Source organism: Hippopotamus amphibius, chromosome 1 (genome assembly GCF_030028045.1).
Source record: "Hippopotamus amphibius kiboko isolate mHipAmp2 chromosome 1, mHipAmp2.hap2, whole genome shotgun sequence".
Classification (NCBI taxonomy): Eukaryota; Metazoa; Chordata; class Mammalia; order Artiodactyla; family Hippopotamidae; genus Hippopotamus; species Hippopotamus amphibius.
This window is the reverse complement of record NC_080186.1, coordinates 164,041,436-164,064,275: the sequence shown is the minus strand read 5'-3', so window position 1 is coordinate 164,064,275 and position 22,840 is coordinate 164,041,436. Positions and strand designations below refer to the sequence as shown.

At 44.3% G+C, this 22,840-nt stretch overlaps 1 protein-coding gene across 1 annotated transcript in view; it reads right to left on the bottom strand.

Annotated features, from left to right (window-relative positions):
• The window catches only part of SPOCK1 (SPARC (osteonectin), cwcv and kazal like domains proteoglycan 1), a 517,559-nt gene that overhangs the window by 20,057 nt on the left and 474,662 nt on the right, over positions 1-22,840 (bottom strand). The gene's annotated exons all lie outside the window — the stretch shown is intronic.

Below are 22,840 nucleotides of genomic sequence, written 5' to 3'. Positions count from 1 at the left end.
GGGAAAGGCTGCCTGGGACACCAACACATCCCAGTAAGAGTGACTCCCAGTTTTGCTTTAGCCCATATTTGGGTTTGTGGATGTGGCTTATTTTGCTGGCCTTTGGACAGACTGACTTGACTTTCCCCTATGGACAGATGGATTCCTCGTCCCTGAAAGAGTCCTTTCTGTATGCAGCCCATCTTTAGCTATCCAGCTTATCTTTTAGGGTATGACAGAGCAAGGCCAACAAACATTCCTTCTAAGAACAAGAAGAAAATCCAGATGGGTGGATAGGTAGGTGGGTGCAGGCTATTTGACAGTCTCATAGAGACGGGAGGAGAGAAATCCCCAGAGGGACAGCAGCGCAGAGAAAGGAGCTGACTTGCCCTAGCTCCCTGATTTTACCCTAATTCTGGGTCCTGAGAATCTTGACCAAGGGTCCAGGCAGTGGGCCACTACCAAGAGGCAGAAAAACCAGCAATGCATTTAGCAGTTGTTAGCATCTGGAGGGACAGGAATTAGAGGACTGAGGAGCGACCGTCTCAGTAAATAAGAAGTAAACCCCATGACTGTCACTTTTCCCAAATTCTAAAGCTGCAAAAGTCAGGCTACGAAGCCAAGCAAGCCACCATTACAACGCAGAGCCAGGTTCTGAATGTCTCATGGTGCTGACGAGACATACCTTAAGGCTAGAAGCTGTGAGTGCAGAGAGACCCCAGCTGACACCCAGGCTCTCCACTGGGAGGCACGGGGGCAGCGATGAATGAGCAGAGGGTGTCACTCAAACTCCCATCCAGCCTTCACTCAGTGCGGGCTCTCACTCAGCTGAGGCAATCGGCCCCCATCTGCCCCGCAGAGGGATGAATCCTCTCCAGAAGAGGACAATACTGTGCAGAACCTCACCTCATGTTTACACGTCTGCCTTCAGGAAAGCCCATCTTCCCTAAGCCTGGGGCTTGTTACTTGATGAAGAACAAGAACCAGACTTCACAGACCTCAGGCAGGAAAGGACTCTCTCGCCCTCCATCTGCGGGGAGGTGATGAGCAGACCCAGGCCGGGTCTGTGCAACCTCAGTATACTTGTGTGTAGCTGCCGCCTTCCTTCCCGCTGGAAGCCAGAGCTAAACTCCGTAAAGCACGGCGTGCGTGGCCATTGTTTACACCCAGGTTGCTAATGACCTCAGGACGATACCTGGCGTTCAACAAGCAGGACACGACTGTATCTTAAAACACCAGGCTGGAAACAGCACTCAGGACTGTCTCGAGAGGCAGCAGAGTATATAAGAGCTCTGGGGTCTCACTGCCTGGTGTGAATCCCAGCTTGACCACTGGCTGGCTGGATGGCTCAGACCACTTGATCCCTCAGCACCTCCGTTTCATCATCCGTAAACTCGGGCATCATTATGTGACTATAAATTAGACAGGGTATGTAGAGGGCTTAGCAAAGCACATGGTATATAGTAATTACTTGGCATGTGCCAGCTATGAGTTTTATTGCCTCTACTGTTATTTTAATTATTAAACTGAAGACTTATCAGTAAGTTTAGAGCAAACATCACGGCATTCAGGAAACCAGTAAGACAAATATACTTAAACACAACTGGCTTGGGCCACATAGGAAACAGGTGAACACAGATACCTGTGCTATCCAGTACAGTTGCCATGAGCCCTAGGTGGCTATTTTCATTCAAAGTAATTAAAATGAAATAAAAGTTGAAATTCAGTTCCTCAGTTGCACCCACCCCATTCCAAGTGCTCAGTAGTCACACGCGGCTAGCGAATGACTCCATCTGAGAGAGCACAGATACAGACTGTTTTCATCATAGCAGAATGTTGTACGGCGAGCGCTAGGGGAACTTAGCAATCTCTTTGGGATTTCCAGCTTTGGAGGTCCATCATGATATCCTGACACGCAAGCCTGTGCCCCCAGTCCTTCCCTCCAGTCTTCGGAGATGAGCTGAGGAAGGAAATCTCTCAAGCTGGGGACTCGCATCTCATGCTGAGCCACATGCACAAATAGGAGGAGGGGGAGCTGGTGCTGACAGCAGTGATGCTCGGCTCTGCCGGGTACCAGGACTGGCCCTTGAGAGCAGGCCCCCACTAACATGCTTATCGGGCCCCAACTCAGAGCCTCTGGGGAATAGAAGGCCCTCTCTTCTGACCTTTCAGACAGTGCACACCTCTAAACAGGAGAGGATATGGTCTGTTTTGCAGAGGAGAATGGAATGTGGGCTCTACAGTCAATCTCACATTTGAAAATGGAAAATTAATAGCATCTATTTCTTCCGATTGCCATGTACACCATCTATTCTAAATGTTCTTTGAGCAGAGAAAAGTGCCAAGTCAACTTGCAAAGGAAATGAATCCCCATCTCACACAGCAGGATAAATTAGTCAGTCGTGTTTAACTACACCCTGACAGATGTGCAGGTAATCTATATCTTTAGAAGACGGCTGAATTTCCCACCGGCTTCCCAAAGTACGCAGGCTTTGGATGGCTGATGGAATCAGGGACTGGAGTCTTGAAGGAGCAAATCAGTCGCTCGGGGAGAAGTCCTCAAGCAGGATCTCACTGGCCTGGGTAGAGAGAGATCAGAAAGCCGAAACGAAGATAGGAGGCACTCAATTACTGGGCGCTGTTCACTCACAGTGTCCTCAACCAAATGGTTCTTACAAGGAGAAAGTCAGGCACAGTCTGCCTGGAGCCAGATATGTCCCAGAAGGGAAAAAAAATAATCAAAGACGACAGTGTGCAGAGACTATTTGCTCAGATTTGATATTCTAGCCACGGCAGGCTGGCAATGGGAGAAAAGCGCTTGTTTTTTAAGATGCCTATTATAGCCCCTGATAAAGGTAGGAAAGGAGGAGTAATGCTTTCAGAAATAGGGGACCCAAAGGCTGCCTCCCACACACTCTGTTCCTTCCTGGGGAAAAGTAATTTCTGTGTGGAGGAAACCATGAAACCACGTCCACCTGCCATCCTACACTTGGCCCGGAGGTGGGCCAACCCCTGTGATTCCTAGAGGGGTGTCTGATGGTCTCTCCACTCCCCCTGGTGAAAGAAGCAAGGTCCTCAGCCCACCACCATCAGATCGTCAGAGGGAAGGATGCTTCTGTCTTGGGAGGATGCTTCTGGCTCAGTCACGAAGACCGGGACCAGATCCCTGTCCACTACCTTACCTTCCCGACTGGTGGGCGCAGCCAGTGTTCTGCCCTCCCAGTCTCCATTCTCTTCCCTCCCGCCCCCAATCCTGGCTTCAGCTCACTTTTAATTGCTCTCCTCCTGCCAGTCATCTCTGCCCAGCATCCTCTTCCTCAGTCTTTCCACACCTGCCTTCCTGTTCCTACAGATTAGTCCCCATCTCTCTTCCATGATCTTACTCTGTTCAGCATGGCTGGTGTGTTGGTGGCATCACTGAGATCCTCTGACCCCCCAATCTCTGCCTCCTTCTGTAGTCAGAGAATGACCCTGCAGGCCTTCATATCCTCAGGACAAGCGCCTGGGAATGGTTGTCCTGGACTCGCACGCAAAGTTCCCTGCTCCTTGCTATCACACTGCCAGCCCAGGCGCCACCCCAGCCCGCCACCAAGACAACGGTAACAGCCTCCTAGTCCATCTCCTGGTCTTGCTCCCCACATTCCTTTCACCATCCAGCAGTCAAAGTGATCTTTCTAAAATGGAGATTTGATCAAGTTGCTTTCCCACTTCTCTGCTCCAGAGGCTCCCAATTGCTCACCCCAACTCCAGGCTCTCCCCTTACTGTCCTTTCTGCACCGTTCCCAGGAGCACACCTCTTCTCTTTGTCTTGCTAATGCTTGTTCTCCATCAGACCTCTGCTTTAAAGGTATTTCCTTTAACCCTCAAACCAGGTGAGTTTTCCCTTTTATATGCTTCCAAGGTCTTGTTCCTCAGATGGCACTCAGCACACCTGTAGCTTCCTGCTCAGTGTCCAGCTCCCCTTCTAGATCACAGCAACAGAAAACATGCCCCGAGGCCGGCTCAGCCCTTGAGGCCCAGCACCTTACACCCTCGGCTCCTGGCATAGAGAATGCTCTCAGTGCACACTTATTAACTGGGTGTCATAGTGCTCCTGCTGCCTTTCGTAAACTTCAATCCGTCCATCTGCAAAATGGTGTAATCAAGCTTAGCTCATAGCATCCCTGCATGGAGTAAGATGAGACAATATCAGTAAAACATAGCTCACAGCTCCTGGCATGCAGCAGGGACTCGATAAATGTATGTTCCCCTTCCCACTTCCCGATTGTCTGCATAATATGTTAGAATTTTATTGTTATGGTTTTTTTTTTTAAAGCCTGAGGAGATGCCTGGGTTATAACGAATGACATCTCTCCTTTACTTATTTTGTAGGTGGGCCGGTACAAGAGGATCAGGTTGTCATATATGTCTGCCTTCCTCCGGGTGGAAAAGCTCCATGATGGTAAGGGTTGGCCTGATTTCCCCACACCTATATTCTCAGCACTTACCATAAGGATGGATACATAATCGTTGTTCAGAATATATGTATTGAAAGAAAACATGAACACACTGGTTATAAACTCCCCAAGTCAAAAAGCTATCGAGCGGCAGAGGCAGGACTTGGATCTCAGCTATGATCTTGCTGGACCGGCTCTTTGGGTTGATTGGGCTTGTGGGTAGCCAGCGCTAACCGAGGCAATTAATACACTTGGGCCACACTCTGGGTTGAAAAAGATTGAATCATCAGGCCCTCACAGGTAAAGGAATCCCTGACAGCGGTTCAGGGGAGGCAGCTAGCTGAGTATCAGGGGATGGAGGGAGCACGTCGGGCTCCCGCCTTCATTAGCTTTGGTGTGAGAACAGTGGTCCTCTGGAAGGACTGCATCCAGCCTGCTGCCTTCCTGTTACACTCCCAGAAGCACGTATCATCTGTGCAGCCACTGGGGCTTCATTAGAGAACAGTATAGGGCCGCTGCATTACTCCAAATGTGCAGGGAGACAGTTCCCTCCCCCAGGAAAGTGCAGCACTCGGGCAGAGAAGGGCCCAGGTAATTCGGTGCTCTCCCAGTGGACTTTCCCTGTCTGTTTGGAAAATATGAACAGAATGCAATAAGCAAGTGTAAACAAGGCATATGCAGCCTCTGTGGAAGGTATATAGCCCTGGGAAGAAAATGGGATCGCTTTTTTTTTATCTGGGCACTCTCTCCCCACCTCCACAGGCCTGGAGCTTTAAGGGGTATTAAGCTCGATGGGCTTTGAATGAAGACAGTATTGAAACAAAGCTGGGAGTGCATCATGAATGGCCCAGCTGACAGGAGGGAGAAGGATGCACTGTGGCCAACATCATAGGGCCGAAAGCTGTGGCAAGGTCACTGCAGCCCTGGTGGGGTCATGAGAGAGGAGGGGGGTGCTCTGATCTATGAGTATTTGCCTATAGAGAGGTTAGCCCAGGTAAGCACTGCTGGGGAAGAGAGAGGATTGCTCCTTCACTGAATGAGTGTCAGTAGCCTGGCCCTGCCAACCCCCATCACCCCTTCTTCCCTGGCTCCCCTATCTTCCTTCAGACAAAGTCAGGGGCTAGTAAGGAAGTTTCAAAATTGGTAATGTCTTTGGAAGGGAAGAGACAGGAGCTGGGAAGCCCGTGCTCCTTTGAAAAGTGCTCCCAAGGGTGATGCCTGATACTCCGAGCTGATCTCAGCTTACTGCTGACTCTGGGGGCTGAAGGACATGCTACAGAGCCCTCTTAGAGCACTAGAAAAGCAGAAGGTAAGGAAACAATCTGAGGTATAAAAATATGTAAGAGATATTGTAAAAAAAATATAGAGGTGGGCAGAGACTGTAGACATTCTGTATTTAGAGCTACAGTGTTAATATCTAGCAGAGAGCAAGTGTGAGTGTGTCTGTGTTACAAATCCTAACAGAAGCCACACTTAAACACCCAATTGGGGATGTTTGAAAATGGCAAATCTGACACACAAGCATTATAGGATATCTGTAAAACTTCTGCTAGGGAACCAATTACTGCTACGCTCTTCAAACTCATGAAATTTTGCAACTAAAGAGCCAAGTGAGAAAACCACTCCGCCTGTCACATGGACCCTCCCTCCCCAACCCTAGCCTCACCAATGCTTAGCTCAGGGCTCGGGCAGAAGCTAATATGAAAACAATCAGAATGTAATTTAAACTTTAGTGCCTCCGAAGGTAAAGAGTTGGGCCAGACCGGAGTTCTCTCTGGAACAGGCCAGGAGGCCTCTCAGAAATAGAGACCTGGTGCTGGCCCTTTCCAGCTAATCTCCTTTAGCCCTCCTAGGTGCTGCTGTGCATAATTAGTTACTCAGAGCAGCACTGGACGGATGCACTCAGAGTGTTTGCAATTAGCATCTTCTGTAAAAGGTCCAGCTGAGCCTTCTTCAGGGCAGAATTAGACGCCGGGCAGAGACTGGATGGACACAAGGATATCTTCCTGAACTGCCTTGCCCAGGGTCCAGCCTCCTGTTTCTACCCTGGCATCCTCATGCTGCTAGCAGCCTTCAGGCACACGTAGCCTCCTCTTCCCAAGCGGGCCTGGGTCCCTCGTGCCGTTGAATATCCAGCATGCAGCACGTGCCGCAGTGTGGGTGGGGGGAGTGCGCAGGAACGCTGAGCAGGGGCTGCTGCACTCCAAGGGAGCTCGAAAGACAGGGAGGAGGGGCAAGGCTGTAGCTCCCTTGGGGACGTGGGCGCTAATCCACTGGAACTCAAATAGGCGAGGGTTGATTCTGCTTAGCATGGTCTTAGGAACAGTAGCCAGTCATTCTGCTTTAAAGGAATCCTGGGGAGGCAGGAGAGAGTACCTACGCTCTGGAGAGAGACACAGCTGAGCTCAGAAACCAGCTCTGCCATCCTAGCTGAGACTGGACAGGTGACTTTTCCAATCGTTAGTTTCCTCATCGGCAGAATGGAGGTGATGACAGAACAAGCTCGCAGCATTGTGGGAGGACTGGACTAGAATAGACTTAAGTGTTCAGCACCTGCTAACCCACTGGTTCTGAGGCGGTGTTTGTGGGTCCACCAAGTGGAAAAGTATGGGAATCCAGACCATGCGTGTGGTATTTTCCCATGAAGCAACCCCCGAAAGCAGCTAGCAAGATATGATTCTCCTCTGCTCTTCCCCAGAGAAGGTTAGGCAGCATTCCCGAGGTCCTACAGACGGTCAACAGTAAAACTGACGTTCACACCCAGTTCTGATTTGACATTCACTTGATCTGCTCACACACCACAGCCCCAGGTGCCTGCACCAGCACCTCCACTCCAGCCCTATAAGCAAGGCAGACCCTCTTCCACAAGTTAAAGACCGTGCACTTGAATACAGGGGTCAGAACTGCATTCCCTGCCCTGAGTACAAACAGGAGTTTGGCATTGCATGAAGAGTTCAAGCTTCTACATACAGATGGCCAACAGGCACATGAAGAGATGCTCAACATCACTAATTATTAGAGAAATGCAAATCAAAACTACAACGAGGTACCACCTCACACTGGTCAGAATGGCCATCATTTAAAAGTCTACACATAACAAATGCTAGAGAGGGTGTGGAGAAAAAGGAACCTTCTTACACTGTTGGTGGGAATGTAAATTGGTGCAGCCACTGTGGAAAACAGTATGGAGGTTCCTTAAAAAACTAAAAACAGAACTACCATATGATCCAGCAATCCCACTCCTGGGCATATACCCAGGCAAAACTATAATTCGAAAAAATACATGCACCCCTATGTTCATAACAGCACTATTTACAGTAGCCAAAATATGGAAACAACCTAAATGACCATCAACAGATGAATGCATAAAGATGATGTGTGTATATGTACACACGCACATGCACACACACACACAGGAATATTACTCAGCTATCGAAAAGAATGAAATAATGCCATTTGCAGCAACATGGATGGACTTAGAGATTATCTTACTAAGACAAGTCAGAAAGAGAAAGAGAAATACTATATGATGTCACATATATGGAATCTAAAATATGACACAAATCAATATATCTACAAAACAAAAGCAGACTCACAGACATAGAGAACAGACTTGTTGCCAAGGGGGAAAGGGAGTACAGGAGGGAAGGATTGGGAGTTTGGAATTAGCAGAGGCAAACTATTATATATAGGATGGATAAGCAACAAGGTCCTGTTGTATAGCACAGGGAACTATATTCAATATCCTGTGATGTTTTCCATAATGTAAAAGAATATGTATGTATAACTGAGTCACTTTGCTGTACAGAAGAAATTAACACTGTAAATCAACTATACTTTAATAAAACTATTTTAAAAATTAAAAAAAAAAAAAACAGTTCAAGCTTTTGCGTCTGACAGTCCTGGGTTTGAACACCAGCTCCCAGTGTACAAGTGGTTGTTTTTTACGTAAGTCACTGCTCTTCTCCAAGCCTCGGTTTTTTCATCTGTAAAATGGTGATATTAACAGTCTCAACCTCATGGGGTTGTGGTAGGGATTTACTGTGAAGATGAAGCTTTCAGAAACCAGCAGGCAGCCACCACCAGCTTCTCTTCTGAGCAACTTCAAGAGTAGCACTTACCCTTGGTAGGCTAAAAGATACGCTGCCAGCCATAGCAGTTTTAGTGAAAGAAAACACAGTTTGGGCTTCCTGAGGAGATTTTTAAAGCATATACAAGGTGAATCCCCATTTCTAATTGGGGATCATCTAACAGAGATTTGAGCCAGGTTGTGCCTGCTCAAATTAAACTGCATTATTATATGTAATTCCAGTGTTTTACTTTTTGGTGCCTAAAACATCAGTATATAATATGCAAGTTCTCTTATCCTTAGAGAATGCACCATTTTATGTAAAAACAGGTATGAGCAAAGGAATTAGGGCCCCATTATTTAGGAGCTCGCTAATAAAGTCCTTAAAAACCAATCTTTGAAAACAAAACAAAACCAACCAAACAAACAAAAAGCCAATCTTTGAAAGAGCTTAAAATACTAACATTAAACTGGGAGGAAGATGAGTTAAACTAATTAATGGTACAACCTACAAGAAAAGATGGATAGATTTCTTATTAAAGCCATTAAGACTATTCTTAGTAACCAAATTTGAGGAGACTTTAATGTTTCTCTTGATTGTAATGATAATCTTTCATCTGGAAAAAGAAATACATTTAGAACTTGCATAACATTTGTAAATGTGCATTAGTGGAGTAGCACTTATTTTCCCCCCTGAATAATCTAGAGCAGGGAGGTTAGCTTGATGAAATAACCTTTTAAAGCTTCTGATAAAATCCACAGATATTCCACACTGGAGCAAAACAAAATATTGAATATACAAAATATTGGTTAAAAAGGCCAACTCTGGTTTTAATTGTGTTTCCCAGGCAGTGGGTAAGCATTTCCCTACATGGGAAACCTGGAATAGATGAGCAGTACTACAGAAATGAGCAGTTCTACCAAAAACAGCAGTGTTACTGAAGGATTTCACAGCTAACCAGATTCCCTAGGTCCTCAACTAATAAAGACTAAACTGGAAAAAAATGACAACTCCTCTTCTCACCTAAAATCAGCAGTGGCAGGTACTTCAGGACAAAGTGTGGGATGCAGCCTCCACCTGGACTTCTGAGAGCAGCGGGGGTGGACAGAGTCCTGGGAGCGGGGCAGGGGTGGGGAGGGTCAGCTGCTGCATGGCTCATCCCGCTGCAGAGAGGCAGGCTCAGTGTCTGCAAGTCTCTTCGTGTTCTGCTAATGTATGAGCTCAAATGGCTGGTGACAGGGGAGGCTTCCAGGAGGAGGCAGGACTTGAGCCCAGGCTCATGTGCAGGGAGGACTTTGAAAAGGAGAAGACATTCCAGGCAGGTCTTAGAAATAATGAGGAAGCCAATTAGAATGAAGTGACTGTTTGATTTTTACAGCTGATTTGTATTTTAATTAGCTCTGCTCAAACACACCAACTTAAGCATAATTTGCTCTAATTCTAAATCATAAACATATAAAAATCAAACATATAAATGTGTGTGTATATATAAAATCTTCTGTGTATCTGCTCAAAGATACTCCATTATTTTACACATTATATAAAATGCTTACATGCATGCCAAGGACCATTTTCTGACCAGGTAACACTATTCCAGGACTGATATAGACGCCTATATCTGCAAGAGGTTTCAGTAACAGAAAACATTTTTAAGGTACATACAATTAGAATCTCCATTCCTAACCGGCGATTTGTGTCCAATGTAATCTGTTCAAATTCAACGTCCGAATCTGGGCATTTTTAAACATACTTCAAGTTTCTGTGTTTTTCAATTCCTAAAGCACCAATACATTCATGTACGTTTTTACCCTTAAACATGACATAAACTTTGTTATTTAATGGGACAGGAAGCCACGAAGGATTGGCATAAGACCATGACTGCCAAGCTTGGGATGGAGACCTGATGCTAGTGGTCTGGGACGTGTATGGAACCTGAGATGGCCTCTTTAATTTGTGGGTGAGAGGTGGACATTGGCACACTTTTATTCACAGATTAGATGGGGACCAGGAGTAGATTTAGCCCAAATACAGAAACCCACAAGCTCCTCTTAATTCTTCCCCATAACTCCTCCCCTTCCTGGTCTAGAGTGGATGGTGACATGGGTATACGGGCTGATTGGGAGATTGGTAGCACCACCCTCTTCTTGTGACAGAGGTCCAGCAGTACCTCCAGGAGTGCTGGAGTCTATGGTAAGAGGGTAGAGGTAGGAGCTGGAACTGAAAACTCCCAATTGGAACTGAGGCCTGGAAAGAATGATCCTGGAGATGCCTGGAGCAATCTCAGCCTGGCATCTTCACTCTCATACTTCTGGCGGACAAACTGATAGAGGAGCAGGATAAATAAAGCAAGATCTAAGGAAGAACTGTCTTCTGAAACCATAAAGGGTGTCTTAAGCTATTCCAAGTGCTGCCAGCTTCAGTGTTGACTCACTAGTCTTTTCACCCTTCAGGTTATGCAACTCACTCTAAATTTTTCTCCACTCTATCCTAGAAGACTTAGGACACGAATGGGTATAGTGACTTGACATGATAAGAAGATGGTATCCAGCCTCAAGGGACCTCCTCTGGACTCACAGAGGACCTTGTGATTGGCACAAAAATGAAATAGTAGCTATTATTATTTCTATTTCTAGAAACACTTGTATATGTGATCACAATTGCCTGATTAGAGATCTAGTATCTAACAAGGCAGCATGACATAGCTAGCAATTTCCCTTTTCTCCTTCTAAATATCATATATAATCAATAATGTAAACAGAAAAGAAATCATGAATTCCACTTTCAGTAAAACTAGAAAAGAGATATAATCCCTAGCTTTGAACAATATAGCAGAAGCCATCCAGATGCAAGTAAAATGTCCAGGTAGGCCAGTACAAAAATACCAAAAATATGTTTCTGATAGGTGAAGGACTCCTCCTGAAGTGGTAGATCAACACTTCCTGTTCAGCAAGAACTAAAGGACTTGAAGGAAGGACAGCACACAGATCAAGCATAAGCTACACAGGTACAAAAACCAATAAGAAAGCCGGAAAAGAGTATAGTGGCCTTGGGGCAACAGGTCTCAGAAAATGCTCACAGCATGGTTCTTCCTGTAGGCAAGATGCCCTCCAAAGTGCAGCTTTGGTAAAGCAAGAGCAGTGGAGACAGCTGATGAGATAAACCCTCTTGGGGCTGATCTGTTTCACAGAAACAGAGAAGAAACACAGAGCAGCCATTTTAACAGGAAGCCATCTGTCACTGGTGACACTGAAGCAGTGCTTTTGGATTGTGAAGGCTACAAAAATAAACGGGGTCCCCCCCTTTCTTCCATAGGACTCCCTTTTGAATAGGTAGGCCATTAAAGTCTAACTTATTCCAATAATATTTTTTAAAAGCTGCTGTCGTGGTGATATTTTATATATATATATTTTCCATGTATGTATGTATTTTACACAAGCACACATACATGAAGCAAAACAAAACTTACCACAGAACACTCAGCAGAAAAATGGAAAAGGTGAAAATGTGTACCAAGTATAACACCATAAATTAAAACAATCACTTTTATGAAGAAAGACAATAAAACAGTATACAAGAATTTAGAAAAGAGATGAAAAGACAACAGAGGAGATGGCATGTGAGCATTTGGGTCCCAGGAAAGAAGTAGAAAGGAAAACCCAAATCATTATAAAAAATGAAGCCAAATTGAAAGAAGCGCAAGGGAGGACACTAAGGGAAACTCACTAAGAGAGAAGGATGCCAGAAGTGAGAAGAGTGAACAACATGAAAAGGAAATAAGGGATTACAAAGGATTAGAGAGCAAATGAGAGCTGTAGAGAGGCGGCAAAGGAAATCCTACATGTGCATAATTGGAGCCTCTGAAGACAAAAAAGAAAACAACAGAACAGGACATATGTTGAAAATGTAATTCGTTAAACCATTCCTAAAATAAAACAAAAACTGAATCTACATATTGAAAAGGCATGACATTAGCCAGGGAAAATCAACCTAGAATAGTGGATACTAAGATCTATCCTAATGAAGTTACTGGATTGTGAAAATAAAGAAATGGTGACTTAGTAGCAGAAAAGGTGACTAAGAAACTTATGAGAGAAAAAAGAAAGAAGGCTGCCCGCAGATTTCAGAACAGCAATATTCAAAGCCAGAATCCAGTAGAGTAATATGTATAAGACAGTCAAGAAAAGAAAATTGAACCAAGGCTTTATATGCACCTGAGTTACCATACAGGAACAAATACTACAGTGACTCGAGGAATAGTGTTCTCATGAGCCCTTTAGAGGAACTATGAGAGGAGTCACTGTAGCCAACCATAGAGATGACTTATGAAATGCATTTACTGACAAAGGAACAAAGGTGGAGATTAGGGTGACAGATAAGAACGCAAATGCTATATGCCCTGATAATGCAGAAATGATACAACTACTGAGGGGGAAAAAAAAGAGGGGAAAGAAAGAAGATTCAAGGTAGACTAAGTTTGCTGATTGCCTCTTGGGGTCATAAAAGCATCAAAAAATGACAAATCAAGTAATAGAAGGGTGACTATATTTTACAGAACTAAGGTAAGCTCTAAGAGAATAATTACAATTATCAAGTGATAGAAGAAAGAGAGGGGACATGAAGAAAGGGAAGGAACAAAGAGAAAGAATATTAACTTTATTGTCCTGATTATCAGAAGAATTATACATGCACTTGCCCTCCCACAAACAAAGAAAATAGAGCATACAGTGGAAAACAACAAACAAAAAAACAGTTGATAGGACCAAACCATTGTTTATATCAATAAATATCTAAATGGGTTAAAATGCACCTCTTAAAAGGATACGATTTTAGTTTCAAACTGGGTCACAGAGAAAAACCTAACTCCATATGGATTACAAGAGACATAACAACTGCAAAGAGACTCAGAAAGGTTGCTAGATGTTTGACTCTAGAATTCCACTTTGAGACTATAATCTACAAATGTGAACATCCACGCATAGGAAGTAACCTGTTACAGCTTTATTTGAAATAGCAAACGGCTGGAAATAATTCAGATGTCCATGGTTAAATCAACTGTTGCACGTCTGCCCAATGGAAAACTATACAAGTATTTGTATGATATGCCAGGACTGTAAGATATGTGAAGTGCAGAATAGAGTGTATCGTGTGCTACTGTCTCTGTCAAAGGGGGGATAAGAATGTACCTTTGTGTTTGCTCCTGTATACATCAATAACCTCTTCAAAGATATGCAGAAAACTAACAGTAATGGTCTCTATTTTGCAGGCAGGGGGACAGGAACGGGAGGAAGAAGTCCCGCACTCCTTCTCATACTTCCCGGTTGTGATGAAGGTACACCTCTTCAAACAGTTAAGGTCTGTGTCGCAGTCTGTCTCCCCCGCCAAGATGTGCGCTCCCTGTGTCCCACTCACTCAGCGGTGTCCTCAGCACTGAGCTCAAGACGGAAACCACACAGGGGGTGGTTAATGTTTGTTGGGGTTTGTTGAATGAGTGAAGAAATGCAGTGCAGGGTGGTGGCAGTTCGGAGGCGGGAGAAAGCTCCAGGGACGGGACCTCAAGAGGCCCGTGAGCTGTGCAACCCAGCACAGTGTGCACCTCTCCTTCAGGTCTCATGCCACCCGCTAACGTCTGTCTTTTTAACCCAAAGGCAAAAAATAATCCCTAAACGCAGATTTTTTTTAATCGGCATGATCTGTGTGCTGCTCTCCCTGCTGCCTTGTGACCTTGGGCAGGTCTAAATTCAATCCCAGCACTCCCTGAGTCAGACACACGGCAGGAGGCAGAGATGATTAAGACATGGCCCTTGCCTGGTGCTCAGTCTCCCCACTCCTTATTTGTAAAAGGACAACGTTTTCCATTCACTGTGTCGGTGGAATTTTAATGATAGAGACCTTTCTCCCGGAATGTTCTTTTCTGGAGAATCCAGGTTCAGTTCAAATATATGTTCATCTGTGGGATCCTCTCTCCACCCACCCAGGAAGGTTCAACCACCCCTTCTTGGGGTGTCCCCAGAGTCCCACACTTAGAATTCTGCTTTTCTGTGCTGTGTTACAACCTGTCGTCCCTTCTGGCCTCTGAGCCAATGCAGCAGAGATTCTGCAACAGTCACATCTGTAAGCACCCCCAGTTCCTAGCAGAGTGTCTGGTCAAAGGTAGGCATATTTGCAGAAGGCATAAAGGAAGTAATCTGAATATTCTAAGCAAAGTGAAAACACTGTTCCCATCACCATAAAAGTACCATGAATAAACATGATTAAGAAGTCAAATAAGAAAGTGCTGGTGTGTGCATCTGAGGATGAGGGAGAAAGTTATAACTGCCACCAGCCAAAAGATGACTGGACTTGGGTGGGGGAAAGGATGGGAGAGGTACATGGGTGCCTGACTCTATGATTCTGACTGTATATAAAGACTCACACTGTCTTAGTGAAGCGTCAGGAAGCCTAGGAGGGTAATCCTATGACCTCCACTTTGCATTTGAGAATACCAAGGTCTAAACAGGCTAGGGCCTTGCCTATTCTTGCCTCCTCTCATCGCAACACGCATGTAAAGGACAAAGCTGGCATCTGAACCTGGGACCAAATGATTCTAGTCCACGCTCTTCACTCCACCCACACTGACTCACTTATGGGAAGGATGGGCTGCTTCTTCTTCTGCAGATATCATACTGACTCCCCCTGCCCAAGGAAAGAAATTACCAGGAAGCCCGGCATTTCTGAGTTCAGGGTCCCATAAGGCTGAAGTCTGGTTCACGGGCTTACAGATTGCTGTTAACCCACCCTGCTAACACCTCAGCCAGCCTGGCAGCAGCCGGGGGTCCTTGGGATCTCACTGTCCTATTTCTTTGCATATTGTGATAGAAGGATGCAAGAAGAACTCCACACACCTGGCTTGTTTCAGCACTGGCTTCTCATTCCTGTCTGGATAGTTACCACTAAGTAATTTAGTTTATCTATGTCTCCACGAGCTTATTTGGAAACCATGGACACTGCTTACAGAAAATTAAGCTTCATTTTCTTTAAGCATTCAGCCAATAGTGCAGGCAGGAGATGGTGATTTGGAGGTAACTGGCTTAGGCATATGTAAACATGATACATTTAGCAAATTATGTAGCCTTCACACTTCAGAGCATTGAAGAAAACAAAGGTACCTTCCAAGGAAGCTTTAGTGCAGTAGAGCCACTCTGAAAGGAATAGAGTTATTGGTTTGTAAAAACAGTTGAACTCAGATACAAATGGAAAATAATGATTTACACTATGGAGCAGAGGGTGGGCATAAGCAGAATTTGAACAAGTCTAATTTGAAGTGGTGTTAAGGTGTCTCTAAGGACTTCGAAAGAATTATAGCCCATAACGTGCTTTGAGATTGAATTCATGGTGTGATGAGGTTGTACATTTCAAACTCAATTCCACTGTGACTCCTCACGTTTCACACAATTTCCCAGCATATGTTTTTCTCCTTGAGCCTAAACAGAGAATTCTAGGTGTATCTTTAGCTCAAAAAGAATTGCAATAGTTAAAGCATTCCTCAAATCAACTATCTTTTGTATTCTCCACTAAGACCTATTGCCTAAGTCCCTTCTAGTACCTCATCAGTAATTAATTGCGTTGAAAATTTAATTGTAAGTATCACTCCACGAAGGGCAACCTTACAAGCCAGCACTGTGGATTTCAGAACTCTGGACAGGGCAGGTCAGAGTGCCTGAACTTGAGGGTTTCCAACCTGCAGACCAAACTGGAGGTGCTGCATATATCTGCAGGCACTGCATCCAAGGGACCCACTAACTTGCAGGGCCCGAATGGCCCACCATTGACTGAAAGAGACAGGGGCACCAGGGCAGTTCGGCTGCATTACTTTCATCAATACTAACACCAGTAGTAATAATATGTCCCAAGAGCTGCCATATATTAAATACCTACTATTGCCAAGAACCATGCTAGCACTTTGCCTTCATTTAATTCTGGTGATAACTCATCAAAATCATTACTATTACTTCTCTCTTACTGATAGAAATAGGTTTGGGAGATTAAGTGGCTTCTTTTCTGGCTGCCACTGAGTGCTTATGATATGACAGGTGCTATACACACAAACATGATCTCACTGAATCATCACCCCAAATCTCTATGAGATGGAGAGTTTCATTAATATCCATTTCCCAGGCTGTGAATCAGAAGGAAGTTACATTGCATGTCTCAGGTCAAGCTAATAAAGGGTAGAACCAGCAGTCACATTCAGGTCATAGCTACAGCCATGTCTGTACTGCTGTGTGCTGCATTCTTACCATTTGAAAAGAGGTCCCCATTGCCAGAAAAGGAGGAGGAGCAGGGGAAGGAGCATCCTGGGCTTGTGGGAGTCATGCTGATCTCTGGTACCCAATTCTTCCCCTCCCCCCACAACATCCTTCCAAACACACACACCCCACCTCCATTCCAAGTGATAGACTTGTAAATCCTAGCAAGACCTCTTTGAGGAAGGCACTATTATCATTCCTATTTTATAGCTGTGGAGACTGAGGCTTGGAGAAGTGACATCAACCAGTCAAAGTCAGTGACATGTTAAGCAGCAGGGTCAGGGTCTACACCAAGGCTGTCTGACTCTGGTCCTGTATTTCCAGCCAGGAGGCCACAAAAGAGTCAATTTAATCATTAGAGACATGGTATAGATGGCCCAAGAGTCAGTTCTAATTAGGGTTCTATCTCAAGATGAAGAATGCACACTTTAGCAGATTTTATATGAGACTTAAGTCAAGCAAGCACAGATGGCTACAAAGATTTAGTTGTATTCTTACAAACAACTATACGCGCACACACACACCCTAGAAACAAGTGTCCAATAATAGGGATTCAATTTTGGTTCACAAAAATGCTAGAAAAACTGAGAAACCATTAAAAAAGTATGGCAAAGAAGGATATTAAGACATACAAGATGTTTATAACATATTAAGTGAAAAAAAAACAGAACACAGAAGTATTTATGGATTGACTCCACTTTTGTAGCACAAAATGGGTAGTATGGACATGTAGTGAGTAAGAGACAGACAGAGACACAGGCAAAGAATCAAAGATGGGAAAATATAAAATAAAAAGCTAAAAATGGGTCTATTCTGTGGGAGGATTATTATATTTCTGTCTTTTGCCTGTTGATGTTGTCTAATTGTTTACAATCAACAAATATCCATTTTTTTGTGATTTTTAAAAAAATTTTTAGGCCCAGATAAAAACAGTCCATTGAAGCTCAGAGAAGATTGCTGGAGACCAGAGCAGCATTTCCCAGTGTCTGGAGTGCATGGTTATTTCCAGAAAATAATTTCATGGAGAAATTCATTTGGCAAACATTCTGTTTATCTTTGGTGACTTGCAGTGCAGAGTCTCATGTTAAGGAGCTGGAGGAATCAGGCTTCCTGACGTCAGACTATACGACAAAGCTATAGTAACCGAAACAGTATGGGACTGGCACAAAAACAGAAATATAGATCAATGGAACAGGATAGAAAGCCCAGAGGTAAACCCACGTACCTATGGTCACCTAATCAATGACAAAGGAGGCAACAATATACAATGGAGGAGAGGTAGTCTCTTCAATAAGTGGTGCTGGGAAGACTGGACAGCTACATGTAAAAGAATGAAATTAGAACATTCCCTAACACCATATACAAAAAGAAACTAAAAATGGATTAAAGGCCTAAAAGTAAGGCTGGATACTATGAAACTCTTAGAGGAAAACATAAGCAGAACATTCTTTGACATAAATCATAGCAAGATCTTTTTCAATCCACCTCCTAAGGTAATGAAAATAAACACAAAAATAAACAAATGGGACCTAATTAAACTTAAAAACCTTTGCACAGCAAAGGAAACCATAAACAAGATGAAAAGACAACCCTTAGAATGGGAGAAAATATTTGCAGATGAAGCAACCGACAAGAGATTAATCCCAAAAATATACAAATAGCTCATGCAGCTCAATATTAAAAAAACAATCCAATCAAAAAATGGGCAGTTACAGCAGAAACTGGCACAACAGTGTAAAACAATCATACTCCATAAAGATCTGGGGAAAAAGAAAATGGGCAGAAGATCTAAATAGACATTTCTCCAAAGAAGGCATATAGATGGCTAAAAAGCACACGAAATGATTCTCAACATCACTAATTATTATAGAAATGCAAATCAAAACTACAGTGAGGTATCACCTCACACCTGTTGGAATGGCAATCATCAAAAAATCTACAAACAATAAATGCTGGAGAGGATGTGGAGAAAAGGGGACCCTTCTACACTATTGGTGGGAATGTAAATTGGTACAGCCACCTAAGGTAATGGGGAACACTATGGAGGTTCCTTAAAAAACTAAAAATAGAGCTACCATATAATCCAGCAATCCCACCCCTGGACATATATTCAGAGAAAACCATAGCTCAAAAAGATACATGCACCCTAATGTTCATGGCAGCATCATTTACAACAGCCAGGACATGGAAGCAACCTAAATGTCCCCCAACAGAGGAATGGATAAAGAAGATGTGGTACATATATACAATGGAATACTAGTCAGCCATTAAAAAGAACAAAATAATGCCATTTGCAGCAACGTAGATAGACCTAGAGATTGTCATACTGAGTGAAGTAAGTCAGACAGAGAAAGACAAATATCATATGATATCACTTATATGTGGAATCTAAAAAAAGGGTACAAATAATTTTATCTACAAAACAGAAATAGAGTCACAGATGTTAGAAAACAAACTTATGGTTACCGAGGGTAAGGGGAGAGAGGGATAAACTGGAACATTGGGATTGACATATACACACTACTACATTTAAAATAAATAACCAACAAGGACCTACTGTATAGCACAGGGAACTCTGCTCAATACTCTGTAGTGTCCTGTGTGGGAAAAGAATCTAAAAAAGAGTGGATATGTGTATATGTATAACTGATTCACTTTGCTGTACACCTGAAAGTAACACAACATTGTAAATCAACCATGGTCCAACAAAAATTTTAAAAAAGAGTTTATTTAAATTTAGCTTGGAGGCTCTCTAATTTTTATGGCCACAGAACACTTCTTTTTGTGCATAGAACATCATTAATATCTAGCAGCTCTGAGGAACACAGTTTGGAAAATGTCTGCCTTCAATTGTTCTCTACTCATCTCTACAATCTACTCTTGGTCCAAATATCAACCTCCCCCTCCCAGCAATTCCCTTTTCTAGCACCTATGACACTAATGAATGTTTTCCTCTAAGTGTCCCCCATTACCTTCAGAATTTAAGTGAAAAAAGAAGAAATATTCTTATTTCTTTTAGATATGGGACACCTGGACCTGTAGACATTACCTCAATTCAAAATATTTTGTGATGTATGAAATGCTTTTTATTTTTTTAAATGCTGCTGTTGTTAACACCAGTGTTATCACTGAGCCTATACTTTTTTGAAGAACTTGTTTGCAGCCGTATCAGCAAGCCTTGCGTACCCCTCAGAGGAGATCGGCAGGTGGCTGAGACAGCGGTGGCGGGATCCAGTGGCTCAGCATGCAGTGGAGCAGCAGTGAGGAATCTGATTACAAGCCTCCCTTGTTGAACTCGGTTTTCCATGGCCACATGGTCCCCGATGGTGGTGTGGCCTAAAGACGTTCCTTGTAGTCCATGGGTGTGGGTCTCAGGGCATCGATATTTTGGCACTTATTGGAAATGTGACCTCAGACATAATTTGCCAGCTAGTGAAGCCTGCAGTGTCTAGATTATAAGTGCCCAAGATAGAGGGAGAGGAGAGAGACCCTCTTAGGTCCCTGAGCTGTACTGGAAAGGGGACTTTGTGTGTCAGTATGCCTAAGCTTATCACCCATAATGAAATATGTACATAGCTAAGACTCATTAATCCAATTTTCTATCTCGAGGGATATAAAAATCTTGACAGGAACAAATTCCTGAGAGGGTCAGGATACATCATCTTTTATTTAGTTTGTTTTCCTTGTTAAATCCTGTGTAATGATATGAAAACCCCCAACGACTCTGACTGGAGTTACTCTGGAGGCAGCGAGGGCTTGGCAGGGGGAAGAGGCCAAGGCCAAATTGTTTGGAGATGACTTCCCCAAGACGGATGATTCTGATCCTGGGCAATTTGGCTGGGGCTGATGCAAAAAGTCTTTTGGGGTAAAAGTCAATTCTGAAAGATTCGTTTTTCCACTTCTACCAAGAGGCAGCTTAAGCAGCTGTGGAGAAGAGTTTGTAGCGTGGTTATCACATTCGTCTTGGGAAAGAGACATCAGTGTGCTTTGTAAAGAGCAGAGCAGGGATTCAGATGCTAGTGTCAGTAACACTTATATTCACACCAGGGCCCCTTTCCCTCTGAGAGTCTCCTCTCCCAAACAGAAGGCTCATGGAGACCAAAGAATTGCCTGGAGGAATAGTCGGGGCCCTAAAAGATCCTGTTTCTGATGCTGTCACCCCCTTGCTGGGCTCAATGGGGAAGGCAAAGGGAGTCTGCTTAGCTATGTGTAGACACGTGAATGTAGCAGACCACAGAGGGGCAGAGTCCCATCCCACCCTCCCGCAGTCACACACCCATGAGATGCCAGATTTTTCTGGGCAATGAGTGTGGTCCACGCCTCTGGAGGCACAGGGAGAGACAGAGTGGGATTGTGTCTTCATGCCACCAGGTCAGGACAGCATTTCAGAAGGCCCTGGCCCTGGAGCACATGACACCAAGCCTGACAACACAAACCTTGAAGGGAGTCCCACCAGATTGGGACTAGACCATTCATGTCCTAGACCCAAGATTTGGAGTCTGAAGATGCCCTGAATGAAATCGCTAGAATCTAGCAGGCCAGAGCCACTGCTGAGAGCGAGGGGAGCTGGGGCAAGTGGGGGTGTGGACTCAGGATGCAGGTGCCCCTCTGCAACAAGGCCACTATGCTTTGCACAACCACACCACTAACTGACACTTGTGTGTGTGTCCCAGCTCCTCAACAGACGTGAGCGTTGCTAAGGAGCTGCTGTGCTCCTCCGTGAGCTCTGAGACAGCACTTAGGTGGACACCAGCAAAACAGTGTTTCCGCCTCACACTGTCATGAAGAGTAAATGAAGATCCCGCAAAGCCTCAAGCATAAGCACAGCGGGTGCTGAAGAAGTCAGGTATTCCTAGATAGCTCACTCTTGGGCTTGCTCACTTAGGACTCTTCCCAAGGGAGGAGTCAAATTGCCAATACATTCTTAAGTTCAAATTCAACTGTATGTCCAAAACAAACAGATTTAGAAATCAGTAGAACACAGGCTCATACCAAAATGCAGAACCCAGACTAAAAAGCCTTGGAAAAATCAAATAGGTCAGCTTAATACCCACTAGTGTCTACTGGCTGTAACAGGAAGGAGTTACCTAGTTCTTACTGACCACAGGGGTCTGATATGTTTTTCTAGACTTCTGGAAGGAAACCAACAAACCAAACTTAGGGTTAAAAGTTAGGTCAAGGAAAGCTTGCTCAGGAACCCAGTGAGAGTGCTTGGGACCCAAATCATTAAAAGGACAAAAGATTCTTTTCTCATATAGGTCATCACAGAATATTGAGTAGAGTTCCTGGTGCCATATAGTAGGTCCTTGTTGGTTATCTTATATATAGTAGTGTGTGAATTTTTAAAAAATGAATATATGTGTACATATAACTGAATCACTTTGCTGTACACCTGAAACAAACACATCATTGTAAATCAACTATACTCCAATACAATTTTAAAAATGAGTGAATGAATGAACAAAGGACCCAAAAGTACCAGCCCAACGTGGACCCATGTAGACAGTATTGTGGGGCTGCCCCTGGGGAGGGCCAAGGGGAAGATCAAGAATGAGGGGGCTTAGTTTGGGGTACAGGCATTGAACCAGTTGTGTGTGCTCAAGCACATTTGGGGTGCTGGAGAACTGGGGTTCCTCCCGCCGACTCTGGAAAGTCCATCAGGCCATAAGTCATGCTGTGGACGACACACTGTCCCTCCCCTGTTCTCCTAGTTGGCATCACTGAGTAGAAGAATGAAAGACTGAGAAAGAAGCCTCACAGCCAGGGGCCCTGCCTGAGTTGGCCTGTGATGGCCGTTCTTGAGTCCACCTGCTGTTCATGTGAAGGGAGGCTCCTCTCTGCCAGGGTGGGGGTGACACAGAGTGAACGTGGGCCAGGGGAGACTTCACTGCGGAGTCTGTCTCCTCACCAGACTACAAGACCTCAGCAGTTCTAAACAGAGTTATATTTCTCTCTGTCATGGTGGAACCTTGACCTGGGAGACGCTTAATACAGTTTGCTACCGGTAACCCATTGAGGGAGGCTCAGGCTGCCACTCTTGTTTCCTTTCTGAGTCAAATTCCAAAGGAAA